A 19851-nucleotide genomic window follows, 5' to 3' on the forward strand; every position below is an offset into this window, starting at 1 on the left:
TGTTATTATGTGATTATGTGTATGGTATGTGGTAGTTTGGGGAGACTCACTAAGCTTCGTCCTTACAATTTTCAGTTTTGGTTTCAGGTACTTCCGGTAGCAAGGGGAAGAGCTCGGGATGACTGTAGTGCACACACCATTTATTTAGTATGTGATGTTTTTACTCTGATATGTTTAACAGATGTTTATGATGTTTTGAGATACATGACTTATGATTTTTATGTGATGAATATTTAACTATGGTTTTATTAATGATTTAAAACGAAATTTTTGGACTGCATTTTTGGGATGTTACAAGTTGGTATCAGAGCCTTGGTTTGAGGGATTCGAGCACACTCTCGGGTGTATCTGAACTCAAAATGAGGACTTTGTATAAAATTTTTAAAAAGAAAAACCATTTTTACAAAAAGGATTTTGAAAAGAGAAAAGGGTGTGGTGCATGCAATCAGCCAAGCTCAAGTAAGTTCTCCCAAATTACCGATACAAGTTTATGTTATGATGTGATTATGAGAACTGCATGCTAGATTAGGGCTGAGGATATAGGAATGATGCCTTGTATGCCTGTTATATGTGTATGAGAACTGCATTCTAGTTTAGCGCTAAGGATCTACGAAGGATGCCTTATATGTCTGCTATATGAGCTTATTAAACCGTATGCTAGTACTGATTTGTCAGTAATATGATAGCTTGAGAAGGACATGCTTGATTATGTTTACTCAATGCTCGAATATTGCTTGCTTTGTGCTTTTAGGAGTTCTAGTTATCTTTAACTAACTAGTAAACGAATATGTTAAGTTACATATTACGAGGACTAAATAATTTTAGAAGGTTAGGTTTAGCCTTATTTCACAGCTCTCGTTTGAGTCTAACCATTGTAGGGTAGGACCTCTCATTCGAAGAATTATCTAGTCTTAGTAATATGTAATAGTATTCACGAGCTAGTTAGGGGGACATAGCAGGGACTTCTTATGCAGCTGATGGCGGAGAGTGGGTCGGAGATTACCCTAGGGCAAGCCTAGGATGAGATTAGCGCAAAGAGCAGTAGTAGTGAAAGGAACTTGGTGGATTCAAGGCAGTTCTTGAGGAAAGTACGAGATGTGGAAGGTAGTATGGGCCCGTACTACTAAAAGTAGAGGATTCGTACTCGAATCAAGGAAGGCTGAGATGAATCCAGGGAGCTTGTAGTATGTGAGATCCCTCGAGTTATGATGAGTATACTGATGTTTGTTACGGTGTATTTTTAGTATTGTGACGCTACGCACTAGACTAGTTGGCAGTTCAGGTGCCGATGAGGGATCGGGCTCGGGCTCTAGAGCCGGGCAGCTCGACGAGCAGATGAGAGAGTTCATTTCATGTGAAGTCACACGTAGTATTTTAGACCAGGCTCCTGTGATCTTCGGTACGGTCAAGGAGGGCATATTAGAAATACTTGATGAGAGGTTGGGTGCATTCCGCACCGAGATGGCGGCCATGCTAGGGGCGCGCACGATGACATTCAGGGAGTTCCGAGCTTGTGGAGCTCCAGACTATCATGGGGCTCGGGACCCCATTGCTAGCAGCAGGTGGTTAGCTGATGTCGCCAACGCCTTCCGTACGAGCAAATGTCCCGCGGGGGACAAGATCCGACCTGCTTCCTGTCTTCTAAAGGACAAAGCACGTGACTGGTGGGAGGAGGTCGGACATGCCATTGGAGATGCTGCAGCTTTAGATGCGATGACCTGGAGTGACTTCTCGGCCAGGTTCAAGGCCGAGTTTTCACCTGTGATTGAGGTGCAACAACTTGCTAGGGAGTTCCAGGATCTCCAGCAGACGACGGAGACTGTGACTGAGATCACAGCCATGTTCAGAGAGAGGGCCCTTATCGTTCCGCAGTACGTGGAGGACGAGGAGATGAAAAAGGCCCGATACTATGAGATGCTGCGGAGTAATATCCGCCAGTTTGTGAGCCGATCCAGCTGCAAAACGCTGGAAGATATGATTGCGAGGGCTTGAGAGAGAGAGAGAGAGAGAGAGAGAGAGAGAGAGAGAAAGAGAGTTGGATTTGGAGATAGACAAGAAGAGAAAACCAGAGGGGGTTCAGTCAGGGAGTGCGGGCAAGAAGTCCAAGGTATCAGATCACTGATCGAGGAGCCAGCAGGGCCGCAGCCGTTGTGGCAAGTGCGGCAAGTTGCACGAGGGGACGTGCAAGGCGGGTAGTTCGAGCTGCTTTAAGTGCGTCCGAACTGGTCATGTTAGCATAGATTGTACTGCTACCACCACCACCACGACAATATCAAATCTGATTTGCTTCCAGTACAAATAGTGGGGACACAAGCGGTCCTAGTGCCCGAGTTTAGCAGCAGGAGGACAGGTGGCGGCACCCGCTCCTACTACACTGAGGATTACCGATGGCCTTCAGGGCCGGTCAGAGGCGCCTGTGGCGAAGAGCAAGGCCTTTCAGCTGACAGAAGAGGAGGCACGTGCAGCTCCCGATGTGGTGACGGGTATGTATCTTCTCCTTATCTCTGTACTTATATTGATTTGTTACTCATGTTTATGTGTTTCGTTATAGGATCGTTCCTTGTGAACGGTATATCTACTCTGGTATTATTTGATTCGGGGGCTACCCAATCTTTTGTTTTGCTCGCGCTCAGCAAGCGGTTTGAGGGAGCTCCATGGCAGCTGGATTTTCCACTAGATGTAGAGATAGCATAAGATAGGACAGTTCGAGTTGCGAGGGTTCATCGGAGATGTACACTACAGTTGTTTGATGAGTAGTTTTCCGTGGATTTAGTCACTATTCCCCTGCGAGGGAATAAGGTTATAGTCGGTATGAACTGGTTGAGCCCCAATGGGGCAGTGATCAATTGCGAGCAGCAGCTTGTACGAGTTCGGACCCCAAGTGGGGGAGGCTTGGTGATTCAGGGTGAGAGGCCGCAGTATGGACCGACTTTATGTTCATCAGCGAGAGCTAGGCGTTGCCTTCAGTAGGGTTTGTGTAGGTTAGGTCGCCTATGTTATGGATACCCGGGATAAGGTTAAGGTGACCGTGGATGATGTAACGATCATACGGGAGTACTCGTACGTGTTCCCAAAGGATTTTTCTAGGGTACCTCCGGAGAGGCAGGTAGAGTTCAGGATTGACCTAGTTCCTGGTGCGGCTTCGATAGCCAAGGCATCATATTGGTTGGCTCCTCCCGAGATGCAGGAGTTGTCTACACAACTGCAAGAGCTATTAGACAAGGGATTTATCAGGCCGATCAGTTCATCATGGGGAGCCCTGATCATGTTTGTGAAGAAGAAGGACGGGTCACATCGGATGTGTATAGATTACCGGGAGCTGAATAAGGTAACGGTGAAGAACCGTTATCCCCTCCCGAGGATTTATGATTTATTTGACCAGCTTCATGGGGCATCTTTGAAACATCCCAAAAATACGGTCCAAAAATTTCGTTTTGATTATTTATAAAAACCATAAATACCACTTGTCATTTCAAAAAACCATAACTAATATATCTCAAATCATCATACTAAAATATTGTATCAAAATCATGTGCCAAATATCAGAGTCTAAACATCCCAGGCTAAAAGTTGTGGTGTGTGCCATGCAGTCATCCTGAGCTCTTCCCCTTGCTAGCGGAAGTACCTGAAACCAAAACTGAAAACTGTAAGCACGGAGCTTAGTGAGTCTCCCGAAACTACCACATACCATACACATAATCACATAATAACATACATTGGGCTTGCCCGCTACATCGGGCCCCGCCTGACATCAGACCGAAGTCCGGCATCGGCCCCTCCGGCATCGGACCGAAGTCCGGTATACATATAACATAGCAATAGGCAAATAACACATAAACATATAACATAAACATATAAATGTTCCTCGGGCTTTCCCTGGCATCGGACCGGAGTCCGGAACACATAACACATAACATATAAGCTAGACCTTCCTCGGGCTTGCCCGACATCGGATCGAAGCCCGGAACACATAAACAAACACATGCAAGAATCACGAAGACATCAAGCATACAAACATTCCTCGGGCTTGCCTCGGCATCGGACCGGAGTATGGAAACAAATAACTAAATCGGGCTAACCTCGACAATGCTAACATACATAAACGGGCCGGCCTTGGTGCCTTAGACCCGTTCCTACTAGAAGAGGACTCACCTTGCAAAGCTGAAAACTGAATCTCTCGGTAAGGAATCTCTAACGGCTGCTTTCGTGACTCCCCGGCTATCATTATCACAATTAATACTTAGTCAAAATCCAATAATCCTTCTTAGGGTAAAATGACCATTTTACCCCTAATCTAGTTTGGTCTATGACCTAGGCCCAAGTCCATAGCATGAAGCCCAATTCTTTATGGCTTGGCCCAAGCCCACTGACGGCCTACTTATGGCCCAATTTTCTAAATTGGGTCCAACTCCTAGAATGGACCCCTCATCAAGTCCAACAAGTGACTTAGTCCACTACCAGCCCCAAAAGAATAATCCAATAGGCCCATAGTAGCATAGTCCTAGGAAATGGCCCAACCTTCCTTATCCTTCTGTCCTCACGTCGTGAGCTTCCTCATCTCACGTCGTGAGAGTCAACTCGGCTTGGTTCGACACAGCGAGTCAACCAGGTTTACTCATTTCAGGGTCTCAGACTGGGGACATCGGCGTGCTCACGTCGTGAGGCTATACCACTCACGTTGTGAGAACTGTTTTGTGTGCATTAAGCTCTTAATCCTTTAAGATGAGCGTTGGGACTTTCCAGAATACCTTATTTAGTCTAAAAGACCATAAAAATCATATCGTTTCAGCCATGCATTTCGAATGCATGATTTAATCACTAGCTAGGTCAAAAGTTTATATAATCATAAATATTCAAGTTTGGGGGCCATAACTTGCACCTAAGTCCAGATTCAGGGGTTCTAATACAACAAATGACTCAATGGTTCATAAAGTTGCTAAGTTTATGAACCTCATGCTCGATAAGCCAAGATATCATGCAAAGAAGGTAGCCAAAACCTAGATCTAGCAACCTTAAGTGAAAAGGTAGGATCTTTATACCTTACTGGAGCTCACAAGTTTAGCTAGTCCCCAAAGATGTGTTTATCTTGCCAAAATGAGTCACCACAAGATCTTCTTTTTCTTCTTCTTCAAAGAAAACAAAACACCATTAACATCAAAACCTCCAACAATGGCTCAAGGGTCTCAAAAAGATCAAATTTAGGGTTTTCAGTGACTTGAGAGTGAAAGAGGCTGAGGATGGGCGACCCTAGCCTCCTTATTCTGTTTTATACCCGATTTTTAGGGTTTGGGGGAATCAGGTCTGGCTCACGTTGTGAGAACTAGTGCCTCACATCGTGAGGTTCGAGGACGCGGGTCAAAGAGTCAACTGCCCTACTCACGACATGACCACTATGGCTCACGTTGTGAGCCTCTTCCAAGTGCAAAGACCAATATTTTATACCTCATGATTCGGACGTTACAATTCTTCCCCACTTGAATTAGACTTCGTCCTCGAAGTTTGCTGCCTCGAATATCTCCGGATAGTGCTCCCTCATCTCCTCTTCTGGCTCCCAAGTCCACTCCGAGCCCTTACGGTGCTGCCACTGCACCTTCACCAACTGCACAACCTTGTTCCTCATGGTTTTCGTCTTCCAGTCTAGAATCACAACAAGCCTCTCAATGTAATTCAGGCAGTCGTCCACGTGTATATCCTCCAAAGGCACAATTACGGAATCATCCACTAAACACTTCCGCAGCTGAGAGACATGAAAAGTGTTGTGGATCTGGCTGAGCTCTACTGGAAGATCCAAACGGTAAGCAACCCGACCCACCCGAGCCAAAACCCTGAACGGGCCGATGTAGTTGGGGCCCAGCTTGCCCCGCTTCCTGAACCAGATGACACCCTTCCAATGTGACACCTTGATGAGGACCATGTCGCCCACCTGAAACTCCAAGTTTGAATGCCGCTTGTCGGCATAGCTCTTTTGCCGACTCTGAGCAGCCTGGAGCCTGCTCCGGACCTGCTGGATCCTCTCAGTAGTCTTGAGTACTACTTCGGTACACCCCATGACTCTCTGACCGACCTCACCCCAACAGATTGGGGTCGTACATTTCCTCCTATAGAGCATATCAAAGGGAGGTCGGTCTATGATGGCGTGGTAACTGTTGTTATACGAAATTTCTGCTAACGGAAGATACTGTTGGATTAGGTGTCTAAGTTCATAACTATTTCTGGAATATACTTGACCCGATTAGCATGGTCCATTTGGGTTGCATGGCATTGCAATACTTGGATATACCAAATTGAGAGAAAGGACACTTAAGGTTTATTAATATATTATAAGTTCTAATATATTAATAATATTATTTAATTAGTATTGATCAAAAAATTAATTTGGAATTAATTAAGTGATCAAAAAGAGACTAATTAAAATATATGGCGTTGATTGTGTAAATCATCTATTCTTGTATAGTGGGCTAATGATCCATGGTTTGTATGGATTGGGTTAAAACCTATAAGGTGCTCCATGGATAGTCCATGGAGGTTACAAACCCATGGATCATGGAATATGGAAAGCCATGACAATTAGGGTTTACATGGTGTAACCCTACTTGTGTCACAAGTATATAAGGACCCCTAGTCTAGCAAAATCGTGACTACTACTTGTACAAGAGAGGGCAATCCGATTTTGAGGTTTAGTAAAACTTCTCTCAAGGTTATTCCAAGTGTTGTGGTGTTGTGTGAGACATTTGAGGCATCACACTTGAGGTGCTAGGGTTACAAGTTTCTCAAGGAATCCAAACCACAAAAGGTATGTTCTTCTTCTAGAATTTATGTTTAAAAGTTCCCCATGTATGCTAGATAGGTTAAGAACCTTGGAAAATCAAATTTGCATGTATCATAGTAAGACATAGATCCAAGGTTTCTAGGGTTGCATGTACACCATATGCGTGTTAGAATGCTCAAAACCCTTCAGATACGTGTCCCAATTTCCACCGAAGTCTAAAACACATGCGTGCAGCATGTCCTCGAGAGTCTGAATCGTCCTCTCGCTCTGTCCATCCGTCTCAGGGTGGAAAACGGTGCTGAAGTTGAGAGGAGTATCCATCTCCTCGTGAAACCGCTTCCAAAACCTGGAAGAGAAACGGACATCTCGGTCTGACACCACCGAGATAGGCACTCCATGTCGTGCCACTATCTCATGCACGTAGATTACGGCCCGCTTCTCAGTTGAGATACTCTCCTGGATCGGGATAAAATGAGCACTCTTGGTCAACCGATCCACTATAACCCATATCAAATCTACTCCCCGTGCGGTCCTAGGAAGCTTTGTGATGAAGTCCATGGTAATATCTTCCCATTTCCACACAGGAATGCTTAGTGGCTACATCTTGTCGTGTGGTCTCTGGTGCTCAGCCTTGACATTCCTGTAGTTCAAGCACCGCTCTACGTACCAAGCAATGTCTCGCTTCATGCAGGGCACAGGGTGATGGGACGGACGTGTGGGCGGAGATGTCGCAACCCGGTTTGTTAGGGTGAGGTCGGGCACAGGGTGATGGGACGGACGGAAGTAGTCTTGTAGACTACCGAGAAGATTCAGCAGATTAGGCAGCGACTGCAGACCACTCAGAGTCGGCAGAAGAGTTATGTCTACAGACGCCGATCTGAGCTAGAATTTCTTGTGGGTGATATGGTTCTCCTAAAGGTCTCACCCTGGAAGGGTGTGATCCGCTTCAGGAAGAAGGGGAAATTGGGTCCCCGTTACATTGGGTCGTTCAGGATCATTGCCAGGGTTGGAAAGGTGGCTTACAGGCTAGAGCTACCGAAGGAGCTTAGTCAGATCCACAAGAATTTCCATGTTTCGTAGTTACGAAAGTGCATTATGGATCAGGAGGCAGTGGTGTCGCTGGATGATATTCAGGTCGATGAGCGCCTGAATTACGTGGAGAGGCCTGTGCCCATACTGGAGATGAAGATGAAAGTTCTGAGGAACAAGGAGATACCTTTGGTGAAGGTACAATGGGAACATCGTAGGGGGTCCGAGTGGATGTGGGAGCCAGAGGCAGAGATGCGGGAGCACTATCCGGGGTTGTTTGTCGCAGCGGACTTTGAGGACGAAGTCTAGTTCAAGTGGGGGAGAATTGTAACGCCCCGATTCTCAGGTATTAATATTATGACTTTAATTTTCAAGTTTCAAGTTCTACTCGACGAGTTGGATGCCCTGACTCGTCGAGTAGCAGCGGGTTTGGGGCCACATGTTAAGCGACCAACTCGCCGCGTTAGTAGAGTGATTCGACGAGTTGGAGCTGGAGGGTGAAACCCTACTTTCCGGGGTTTTTCACCCTATTTAAGGAATCATTTGCCCCCTTAAGTCTCTTACAGCCTCTAGAGAGCTCTGAAAACCCTAATTCGTGTGTGTGTTCATCTTGTGTGATTTCAAGCTTGGAAGAGTGTGCTAGAAGAAGGAGGAGTGAAGCAAAAGAAGTTTGGATCATTGAAGCGTTGGTGGATCTGAGTCTTCTGTCTCTTGGCAGCATTTGGAAGGTAACAAGTCGTTACCTTGCCTTCTTTCCTTTTTGATCTCTTAACATCTAAGATTAGGGTTATTTTGGGGTTTATGTGAACCATTTTCGGGTATGAGCTATGAATTAGAGTTGCAACTTCAGATCTGAGCTTATCTTAACCCTTATAGCTATAAAGTTCCAGCTGTAGCAAGTAATAACCTTTCCCTTTTGAACAAATCTCATTCAAATCTTGGATTTATAGTTCCAAGCTTTTAGAGCCTTGCATGTACGTAAAGTCTGCAACTTTACGTGATAAGCATGCCTTAGGAGGCTAGATCTAGTGATTGGAACACTGGAATGGCTCAAAATTCTCTGGACATGGATTAGGTTGCATGGACTCGACGAGTCGGATAATCCGACTCGGCGGGTCGAGTAGGGTTTTCGACTGACTGGTCATGCATGGACTCGGCGGGTCTGGGAGATGACTCGGTGAGTCAGTTAAGGTTTTCCAACACTTGAACGCGCATAGACTCAGCGAGTTAGTTGGGAACTCGGCGAGTCGAGTCGAATGATTCAGGAATCTTTAAAGAACTCGACGAGTAGGTCAACATGGACAGTTGACCATTGACCATTGACCTTGACTCTGATCAAGGGTAGACCAGTTGTCTTCCGAGGGTATTTTAGTGAATTGAGAATTTATGAGATTGGACCATTGGTGGTTATAGATGTTGGTGGTTGGAGCTGTATTTGGAAGAGTTGACAGTATCATCCGGAGCTTCTTGCGAGGTGAGTTCTCCTCACTATACCAACAGGGTCTAAGGCACAGGCACCAATGTCGGACCTTAGCGGATTGTATATGGGTTTATTTCATGATAAGCTTATTGATTTACATCCTGGTAGTTAGGATGGTGTTATGCTTAGTGACCTGGTTAGGTCGGTATCCTGGTATATAGGATGATGCTATGTTAGTGACTGGTTAGGTCTGTATCCTGGTTATAGGATGTTGCTATGATTGATGATCTGTTAGATCGGTTTGACTGTTATATATGCTAGCGTATGATATTATGTGAACATGTTATTTGTGGTATTTTGGGGGTATCTCACTAAGCCTTCGAGCTTACATTTATCGATTATTGTTTCAGGTACTTCTGATGATCGCGGGAAGGCGAAGGCGTGATCGTACAACTCCTCATATTTCATGATTTTATGATTTGATTATGGGATACTCTGACATTTTACTATTTTGAAAACAAGTTTGTAATAATCAGAGGTTTTGAAATGTTTTAAAAAGTTTAAAATTTGGCATGATTTTTATGAGTGTTACAAGTTGGTATCAGAGCCTTGGTTTGAGTGAATTGGAGGAAACACTCATGTGTCTCCAGTCTCAAACTGAGGACAAGGTTGTAAAACGATTTTCTTAAAATGTCTTCAAAATAATAAAAGGAGGATGCGAGTGTACGATCAGCCGGAGCTCGCGGATAGACCCGAAAATACCTTACGGATTATTTCAGTTATGAGATATGATTAGAACAGCATGCTAGTACTAGGCTAGGGATCTTCAGGAATTGCATGATAGAGTTGCCTGATTGCATGATGCCTAATAGCCTAGTGTTTTTCCTTATATGAAATTGACATCATTACTGTAGTTGCTTAGTGTATGAATAACGGCTGTACATAATTAAGATCTTATAGCCTGAGACTGTTTGGTTTAGCCTTATTTCATGTTCTTGTTTGATGAAGGGCTTAGGGTAGGATCAGGTATTCGAAAGTCTATAGGGTCCAGCGTTATGTATGGTTAGCATACACGAGTGCTGTAGGGTTGGTGGAAGTTTCATGGGTGGGTTGTCAGAAGTCGGGAGGCCAGTACGAGATATTTTAGCATTCCTCTAGGGGTGAGGATTGAGCGCTTGCTATGATTATGTATATTGTTAGGGCGTTGTGATAATACTTGAGAGAAATATGGGTAGGTGTGGAAGGTAGTATGGGCCCGTACTACTGAAAGCACAGGACCCATACGCGTAGCAAGGAAGACACAACCCCTAGGGTTTAGTTGGGAGTTGGTTCCCAGTTATTTGTGTGGATTATCTGATACCTTGTGTTATGTTTCAGAATGGTGATGACCAGACGCTTTGTAACTGGATCCGGTTCGGGATCAGGATCGGAAGACGGAGGCAAGGAGGGGCCAACAGCACCTGAGCCATTGGTGTAGATGGGTACAGAGGAGCTGGATGCCAGGATTTGAGAGATCCTACATGAGGAGGTTGCTGCTATGTTCCGGGTGCAGCTACCGGAGATGTTTGGGTCTATTAAGACCGGTATGGTTGAGTACTTCGATGAGCGTTACGCAGCCCTTGCAGAGACGGTTGCCGCTGCAGCTGCATCGGCTGTAACAGCGGCAGGAGGAGGTGGAGCCAGTCGGGGCTTCTAGTACCGGGACTTCGGTAATACAAAGCCCCCGACATTCGATGGTACCCAGGATCAGATTAGAGCTATAAGGTGGTTATCTGACATGGAGGGTTGTTTCTTCACATGTTCATGTCCTACTGAACAAAAGGTCAGATGTGCCCTGAACATGCTGAGGCTCGGGGCCAAGGACTGGTGGAGATTGACGACAGGGACGTACATTGATGATCAGAGAGCTGCTGTTACGTGGGAGCAGTTCAGGGATATGTTCCGCGCTCGATACATTCCTCGGGTTGAGCGGGAATGATTGGCACAGGAGTTTTTGAGTTTGAGACAGGAGGGAGAGTCGGTGATGGACATCACCCGGATGTTCACGGAGAGGGTGATGTTCTGCCCAGATTTTGCATCGGAGCAGGCCCAGATGACACGTTATCTGAGCATGCTCAAGACTGACATTTGTTAGTTTGTTGCCACACAGCGATGTGATACTCTGCTGGAGTTACCGGAGGCCGCAAGGCGGCATGAGTTGGAGATTGATCTGCAGATGAGGGAGCAGCGATAGACCCTGGCACAGTCACAGTCGGTGCCAAAGCGGTCTAAGACCGCTGATTCTAGGGTTGGGGGCCAGCAGAGCCGCACTTGTGGAAAGTGCGGCAAGGGTCATTCAGGAACCTGTCGAGCGAGTAGTGGATGCCACAACTGTGGTAAGGAGGGGCACTATGCTAGGGATTGTTACCAGTCCGCCCCTGCATCGGATATGAGGATATGTTATCATTGTCATCAGGTTGGTCACGTGAAGACCAACTGTCCGCAGCTCGCAGCCATGCCGGCGCAGGTTCCAGCGCTGGCTACATTGAGGATTACAAATGGGAGGCCAGTTAGGGCAGAGCCTCCGAAGGCTCAGGGGCGTGCCTTCCAGCTTACAGCGGAGGAGGCCAGGGCAGCACCAGATGTGGTTGCTGGTATGTTTCTATCCTTTATCTTATTTATTATATATGTTTGATACTTATCCGTCGTACCTGTGATTAGGTACATTTTTAGTGAACTCCTTTCCTGCCTTGGTTTTATTTGACTCGGGGGCAAGTCGGTCTTTCGTATCTCAGACATTTAGTAGGGAGTTTGGTGTGCTAGTGGGCGAGCTAGAGTGTCCGCTGCGAGTCTCTATCGCCAACGAACATGGATTCTTCGATCTACCGAGGATGCGATTTGGATATCTTTGGAGTATCCTTTCCGATAGATTTGATACCGATTCCCATGGGGGAGGTGTGCGCGATCGTAGGGATTCAAGAGCCTAGTTTATGGTTTGGGCTAGGCTATCTGATGTGTAGGTCTTAATGGGTCTTTTGTCATGTAATTGTGTTGTTTGGATGTGTTTACGACCAAGAGTCTGTTTACGGACGTAAACAGGTTTATGGTCGTAAAACTGTTTACGGCCAACCTTTCCCTATATATAGGGCTTGTCAGAGTTTGTTGTCAGTTGTAGTTGAATCATAGAGTTTACAGTCTCTTTGTGTGTGTGTCCAAGTTGTACCTGACGTTTCTTTGATATAAACGTGTGAAAAGCTTGGTTTAATCTTCTTCTACTCCATTATAATCTTGTTTGATTGTTATTTGTTTGATCACTGGTTCGGATCCAAGGTTTCAAGGTCTTACAATTGGTATCAAAGCTTAGATTGAATCAATCAGTTTTTGCAGATCTGGAGCTTATTTGATCTTATTTTTAAAGGATTTCTGCGTTTTTGGATAGATCTCTGAAAATTAAGGGGGTTTTGTTCTTCGCGTTTTTCATAAAAACGAGTTTTTGATCGAGTTTTGGAGCAAAAAGAGGAGAAAAACGTTGTTTTTGGTCGTAACCAGCGAGGGGGTGGCGGCGTGTACGGCCAGCAGCTAGGGTTTCCGGATTTTACGGCCTCGGAGTTTACTAGGATCAGATGAACTTAAGGAATTTAGAGACCTGAAAAACTTGACCTAGATAGTTCCATTTAGCCTGACAATACGACGCTTGGTAGGTTGAGCAAAGAGATACATGGGAATCTGCGGATACATTAAATGATCTGTATCTAGAAATGTGGATTAACTTTTCCTCGATGTGCGGACTTTGTCCTTAATTCCGGTATTGACGGGGCAACTGGGGAATTCCGATAAATTAGGTCTGTAGAAAGTTATTTTCTTTCTTTCTTACTGTTAGTCATATGTTAGCTCCTCTGCGTGATCGAAAGATCCGACCTGGACTGCAACATATGCAACTCTGTCTCTATGCATCTTCTTCTATGCTATTATTCCTACCTGTTAGCCATATGTTGTCTCCTTTGCGTGATTGACAATCCGACCTGGTACACAACATATGCAACCTTCTACTTCTCAATCCCTCTAAACTCTAGTTAGTCATATGTTTCACTCTCTGCATTATTGGAAGAGATCCGACCTAAGTGTACAACATATGCATTCTAAATCTGAATTCTTCCTTAATAATTATCTGCTCATCTGAAGTAAGGAGTATTCTGGAAGTCCTTCATTATTGGGGTATATCAGGAAGCGGGAAACATGTTCTAGTACAACTAAAATTGAACATTTATAGGTTGTCTGTAGATCTCGCTGCTCGATTTAGGTGGACAACAATATCCTTGGTCGTCGTCAGCTGAATGGTCCTTAGGAAGTTTATCTAGGAACATAAGATCAAAATGTCTTGTCACTTATAGCATGTCCAAAAATTTGTCACAATTTTTCGTGCTTAAGTGGATCACAATATCGGCGATCGGCCAGACATGGACATGAAGATAGAAATACCGATAAGTGGATTAAGGCTGTCTAACAACTTTGATCCCAATATCACAAAAATATTATTAGCGTCAGTTGAAGTAAAATTAGTGTTAATTCATTTTAATTTCAATTTTATTTTTATTTTTATTTTTATTTTTATTTTTTCAAATATTAAAAGTCTTAAAAAAATTAATCATAATATTTTAGTTTGATTTTCAAATTTTGTTTCATTTTATTTTTATTTTTATTTCAATTTTGTCGTCAAAATGCATTATTTAAAAAAAAGGCCTTAAATTTTTTATTGGGCTTTATTCTTATGCATTGTGGATCATAGCCCATGGATCTTTTCTAGAATATGGATCGAGTATATAAGGGGAAGTGTTCAGCCGAAAACCTTTTACTTCCTCATTTTATTTATCTTGGCCGTAAACCCTCTTATTCTCTCTCTCTCTAAAAAAATTTCATGATTTTTCGTGAAATTGAGTGTTTGAATCTGAAGGTATGCAAATTCCGATCCTCAATAGACCATTTGCGCATCAAATCGACCTGTATTGAGGGAATAATCGAAGAAAAACCGTTTTCGGAGCTTACGGCCAGGAGCTTACGGCCAGGAGCTTACGGCCCGAGCTTACGGCCAGAGCTTACGGCCATGAGTTTACTGCCGTTGACTGTTTACGGTCAATGGCTGTTTACGGTCAATGGGCTATTTACGGCCATGAATTCCCTTTGACCGTAAACTCAGTTTTGGTCATCAAAATTTGATTTTTCTTCATTTGTTTCCTTTAAAAGCCTAATTGAACTGTTTCAAGAGTAAAACACAAATTTTAAATGTTTAAATACATTGTTTTCTCACTTGGTTTGGTTTGTGCAGGTTGAAATGGCAGGTCTAAAATTCGCTGACAGTCACAACTTGGCAATTCTATTGGCTGATCCTCCTGCTGCTCATGGAGAATTCAAGTCAAAGATGCATGGATTAAGGGAATGTTGCCTGACCACTGCTCTTACTGTGAATCCAGCAATTTATCAAGGCATAATCAAAGAATTCTGGAGGTCAGCTGACGTAAAGAAAGGAGAAGATGGATCTGTATCTGTTAAAGCTACTGTGAAAGGTTGCAAAATCATCATTACAGAATAATTCATCAGGGACGTTCTGAAAAGTGAAGATCAATCTACTTTCCCTACTAAGATTGAAATCAATCAAGTTCAGGAACTTCTCAACAAGATGGGCTATGAAGGCGAATTTCCTCCGACAATGAAAAAGCTACTACCTCCTTACTGGAGGTTCTTAGCTCATATCTTTGTGAGCTGCACATCAGGAAGAAAATCTGGCGCGGATGAAATTTCATTAAGAAACACAGGAGCCATTGCTACCCTTGCTGCTGGATTTGACTTTAATTTCTCAAAGTTCATCCTTGACGAGCTGATTGTAAACATCAAAGGAAAAACAAGGGACAAGTTCTTGATGTATCCAAGGTTCATTCAAGTGTTCATCAACGAGCAATTTCCTGCGATGGTTAAAGAAGGAGAAACTCTTGACATGAAGTCTCTTGGGCCAAACACTGTCGGGCTAATCAAGCAAAACCGAAAGGGAAAGGTTACTTTTCAAGGAAAGTATCCCTTAGTGAAGTTTGGTATGTTTGCCGATTCAGGCGAGGCATCTGAGTCTCATGACTCTTCAGACCGCGTAACTTCTGAAGACGATGTTATTCCCGAAGAAGATGTTATTTCTGTATCAGATCATGAAGATAATGTAGTTACTCATGTGGCTATAGTGGCTGAAGAACATGACTTGCAATCTGTGCATGTTGAGAGTGACTACAATGAGGAAACGATGGAGGATGCAACTGCAAATGAAGGAGATGATAATGATTCGTTTAATGATATTGATCTTTCAGGCTATGACAAGGATGACATTTCTTTGAATTTTGGAGGCAATGATAACCTCTTGTCCAATGAAGACCTTAACTCGTTTTTTGACTGTATTCGTGATGTTGCTCATCCAGCAACGGACATAAGGGATACAGAAGATGTTCAAGAAACAACGCCTCCTACTTCCAACTAAATGGCTGACACTACAACACCTACGGAGACAACTTCAGGGAGTCCTCCCCTTGAGGATTTTATTCCTACTACTGAGCCATCTGTGAGTGAACCGTTGACGACTCTGACCTCCCAGTCTCCGTTGAAAAGGAGAAGACATGATCCGAGACATGGAGTATTCATTCCAGAAGAATCTCAAGGCCATCTGACTCATCCAACAACTTCTTTTGCTGCTGATTCATCTGTACCATTCCACGAAGGACCAAGCACCATTAATGAAGTTGGTGGTTCATCATCTCCCCCGGGATCATCTCCTCCTAGGCCTTTTCATGATGCTGCCTCTGAGAGGCTTGCTATGCATCTGGCCCAACAAAAAAGCTCAGTGCCTTCCTCCCGCGCTAAAGGAATTTCCATAGAGGAAGGCCACTCAGGAGAGGATGATTCCACCATGCATGAACTTATAAAGGAAAGCAGCGTGCTAAACCAGAAAAACATTGAGCTTGATATTCGTGTAGATGATCTTGAAGCCGAAAAAGTTCAGCTTAACATTCGTGTTGCAGATCTTGAAGCAGATAAGTCTCTGAAATCAAAGCAAATCTCTGATCTGCAAACACACCTGGGAGCCTTAACTGCAAGCTATTTTGACTTGAAGAAGAAGCTGGCAGAGGATCTTGGTGACAAGTTCAAATCATCCGTTCAAGAACTCAATGTTGGCCAGTCATCTCAAGATCCCCCTGTTGTCCCGCCCACTGAAAGAAGAACTTGGATTGTTGATCATTTTGAAAAGGAACCAGTTCAAGCACCCAACATTGTTGCACTACAACGCGCTAAATTAGCAGCATCCAACAAGAAAAAGAAACTATTGTTCAAGAAGAGCTCAGATCAGAATGCTCCTGGAGATCAACCCAAAGTCACCGTCACTGATCTTGAAAAGAAGAAATTTAGACATAAGTACGGTGATAGATCAGGAATTGTCTCATGGGGCTTTCATGACAAGTTAAACATGTGGTTAGTGAAACGCAAAAGCTCGAGCGTGGAGTATTACAAAGACTTCCATGATTTCAGTTCATGGACAAGGGTTGATCTTTCAGAACTATCCGGTGCTCCATTTGCAAATCCATTAGGTAATCCACGGGCAACTCATTTCAAGATGTATTTGGAGAACCAAGTAAAGAAGGGATTTCCTAACATGAAGACTGCTGAGTCCTTCATTAAAAGATTCCCTGACATACTGGATCCCAAGACAAATCAACATTTCCAGACTGTGATGTGGCCACCGACCAATCAAGTTAGGCAGATTCCTGTGTTGCAGAACTTCTGTGATGGATCTCTTCCGAAAATGCATTACTAGGTGTATGATGAAGCCACTGCGTCTGCTGTCATTAAGTTTCAAGATGGTTGCTTTCGTCTGTTCGACAAAAGAGACCTACTTCAATTCGGAAAGTGGGATATTCATCATTTGGCACAACATCAGATCAAAGTGGCTGAAGAGATATTCGAGAGTGCTGCTAAAGAATACACGTCAATGGTTGTAGAGATCATCTCAAAAGAGAAGTGGAGTGGTGCGATGGGGGGGGGTCCGATGTGCTTATCGTTGAAAAGGACTAAGTCAAAGCTACCCTCAAACCAAGGGGGAGATTGAAGGGTCTACTTTATGGTTTGGCCTAGGCTATCTGATGTATAGGTCTTAATGGGTCTTTTGTCATGTAATTGTGTTGTTTGGATGTGTTTACAGACAAGAGTCTGTTTACGGCCGTAAACAGGTTTACGGTCGTAAACCTGTTTACGGCCAGCCTTTCCCAATATATAGGGCTTGTCAGAGTCTGTTGTCAGTTGTTGTCGAATCATAGAGTTTACAGTCTCTCTGTATGTGTGTCCAAGTTGTACATGACGTTTCTTTGATATAAACGTGTGCAAAGCTTGGTTTAATCTTCTTCTACTCCATTCTAATCTTGCTTGATTTTTATTCGTTTGATCACTGGTTTGGATCCAAGGTTTCAGGACCTTACAGGGATGGATTGGCTTAGCCATTTTGGTGCCATGATAGATTGCGAGGGTCAGCGAGTTGTAGTTCGAACCCCAAGTGGGGGGGAACTGATTGTCTATGGCGAGGCACCAGGTTGGGATCAGGATTTTGTTCAGCTGCCAGGGCTCGGCAGTACCTTCAACACGGGTGTGCGGGTTATCTAGCGTACGTGGTAGATACGCGGGCCAGAGAGCAGGTTTCAGTTTCAGATGTTCCGGTGCTCATGGACTTTGTTGATGTGTTCCCGGAGGAATTACCCGGAGTACCTCCGGAGAGGCAGGTCGAGTTCAGGATCGACCTAGTGCCAGGTGCAGCCCCTATCACCAAGGCGTCATACCAGTTAGCACCACCAGAGATGCGGGAGTTGTCATCACAGCTGCAGGAGCTGTTGGGAAAGCAGTTCATTCGTCCGAGAAGTTCCCCATGGGTAGCACCGATACTCTTCGTCAGGAAGAAGGATGGTTCGCACCGGATGTGCATTGATTACCGAAAGTTGAACAAGTTAACGGTGAAAAACCGTTATCCACTCCCGAGAATAGATGATCTTTTCGATCAATTGCAGGGTGCGTCTTGGTTCTCCAAGATAGACTTGAGGTCTGGGTATCATCAGGTCAGGGTCAGAGAGGAGGATGTGGAGAAGACCGCGTTTCGGACTCGTTATGGTCATTACGAGTTCGTGGTGATGTCGTTTGGGCTCACCAACGCGCCGACAATATTTATGGACCAGATGAATCGGGTCTGTAGACCGATGCTGAATCACTCGGTCATCGTGTTTATAGATGATATCTTGGTGTATTCCAAGACTCGAGAGCAGCACGAGGAGCATCTCAGGGAGTTGTTGGGAGTTCTGAGACGAGAGCGGCTATATGCCAAGTTCTTGAAATGCGATTTTTGGTTACGACAGGTCCAGTTCCTGGGACACCTCGTTAACCAGGAGGGGATTTTCGTCGGCCCGGCCAAAATCAAAGTAGTTATGCAGTGGGAGGTTTCCAAATCTCCCTCATACATCAGGAGCTTTTTAGGATTAGCAGGGTACTACCGGAGATTCATACAGGATTTCTCCAAGATTGCAGTACCTCTCACTCGTCTGACGAGGAAGGGGGTGGATATCCGGTGGGGCCCTGAGCAGCAAAGGGGGTTTAAGACCCTCAGAAAGCGTCTATGCGAGGCTCTAGTCTTGACTCTTCCAGAGGGAGTCGAGGATTTTTTGGTGTTTTGTGATGCGTTCATCATGGGACTAGGAGCGGTCCTCATGCAGAGGGGACGGTGATAGCTTATGCATCACAGCAGTTGAAGCCGCATGAGACGAGATATCCTGCTCATGATCTAGAGTTGGGAGCGGTGGTTTTCGCTCTCAAGATTTGGAGACATTATCTATTTGGGGTCCGCTACACCATATACACAGATCACAAGAGCTTGAGACACATCATGGATCAGCCGAACCTAAACATGAGGCAGCACAGGTGCCTGGATGTACTCAAGGACTACGATTCAAAGATCCTTTACCACCCGGTAAAGCGAATGTGGTGGCGGACGCTCTGAGCTGCAAGTCAGCCGGGTCTTCCACCCCAGCAATATGTATGAGGATAGCGGTGGATTCTCCGCTTGTGAGTTTGATCAGGGATGCTCAGGTGGAGGGCATGCAACCAGAGAACTGGAGAATGGAAAGGATTAGGGGTGAGAACACCCGGTTTGTGCGAGATAGCCGAGGATTATTGACCCGATGTGATCGGGTATGGGTTCCAATGTCTGGAGGGGTCAGACAGACAGTGATGGAGGAGGCTCATAAGTCTCACTTCTCCATTCACCCCGGGGCTACCAAGATGTACCGTGATTTGAGTTTGAGCTACTAGTGGCCGTGCATGAAGCGAGAAATCGCTTGGTACGCCGAGAGGTGCTTGACCTACAGGATGGTCAAGGTCGAGCATCAGAGGCCGCATGGCAAGCTGCAGCCCCTACAGATTCCCATGTGGAAATGGGAACAGATCACGATCTACTTTATTACCAAGTTGCCAAGGACAGCGAAAGGGTTTGATGCTATATAGGTCATCGTGGATCGATTGACCAAGAGTGCCCATTTCTTGGCCATACGGGAGAGCTCATCGGCCGAGAAATTCGCCGAATTGTACGTCCTCG

This window comes from Lactuca virosa, chromosome 4, assembly GCF_052849685.1.
Source record: "Lactuca virosa cultivar CGN04683 chromosome 4, Lactuca_virosa_CGN04683_v6, whole genome shotgun sequence".
NCBI lineage: Eukaryota > Viridiplantae > Streptophyta > Magnoliopsida > Asterales > Asteraceae > Lactuca > Lactuca virosa.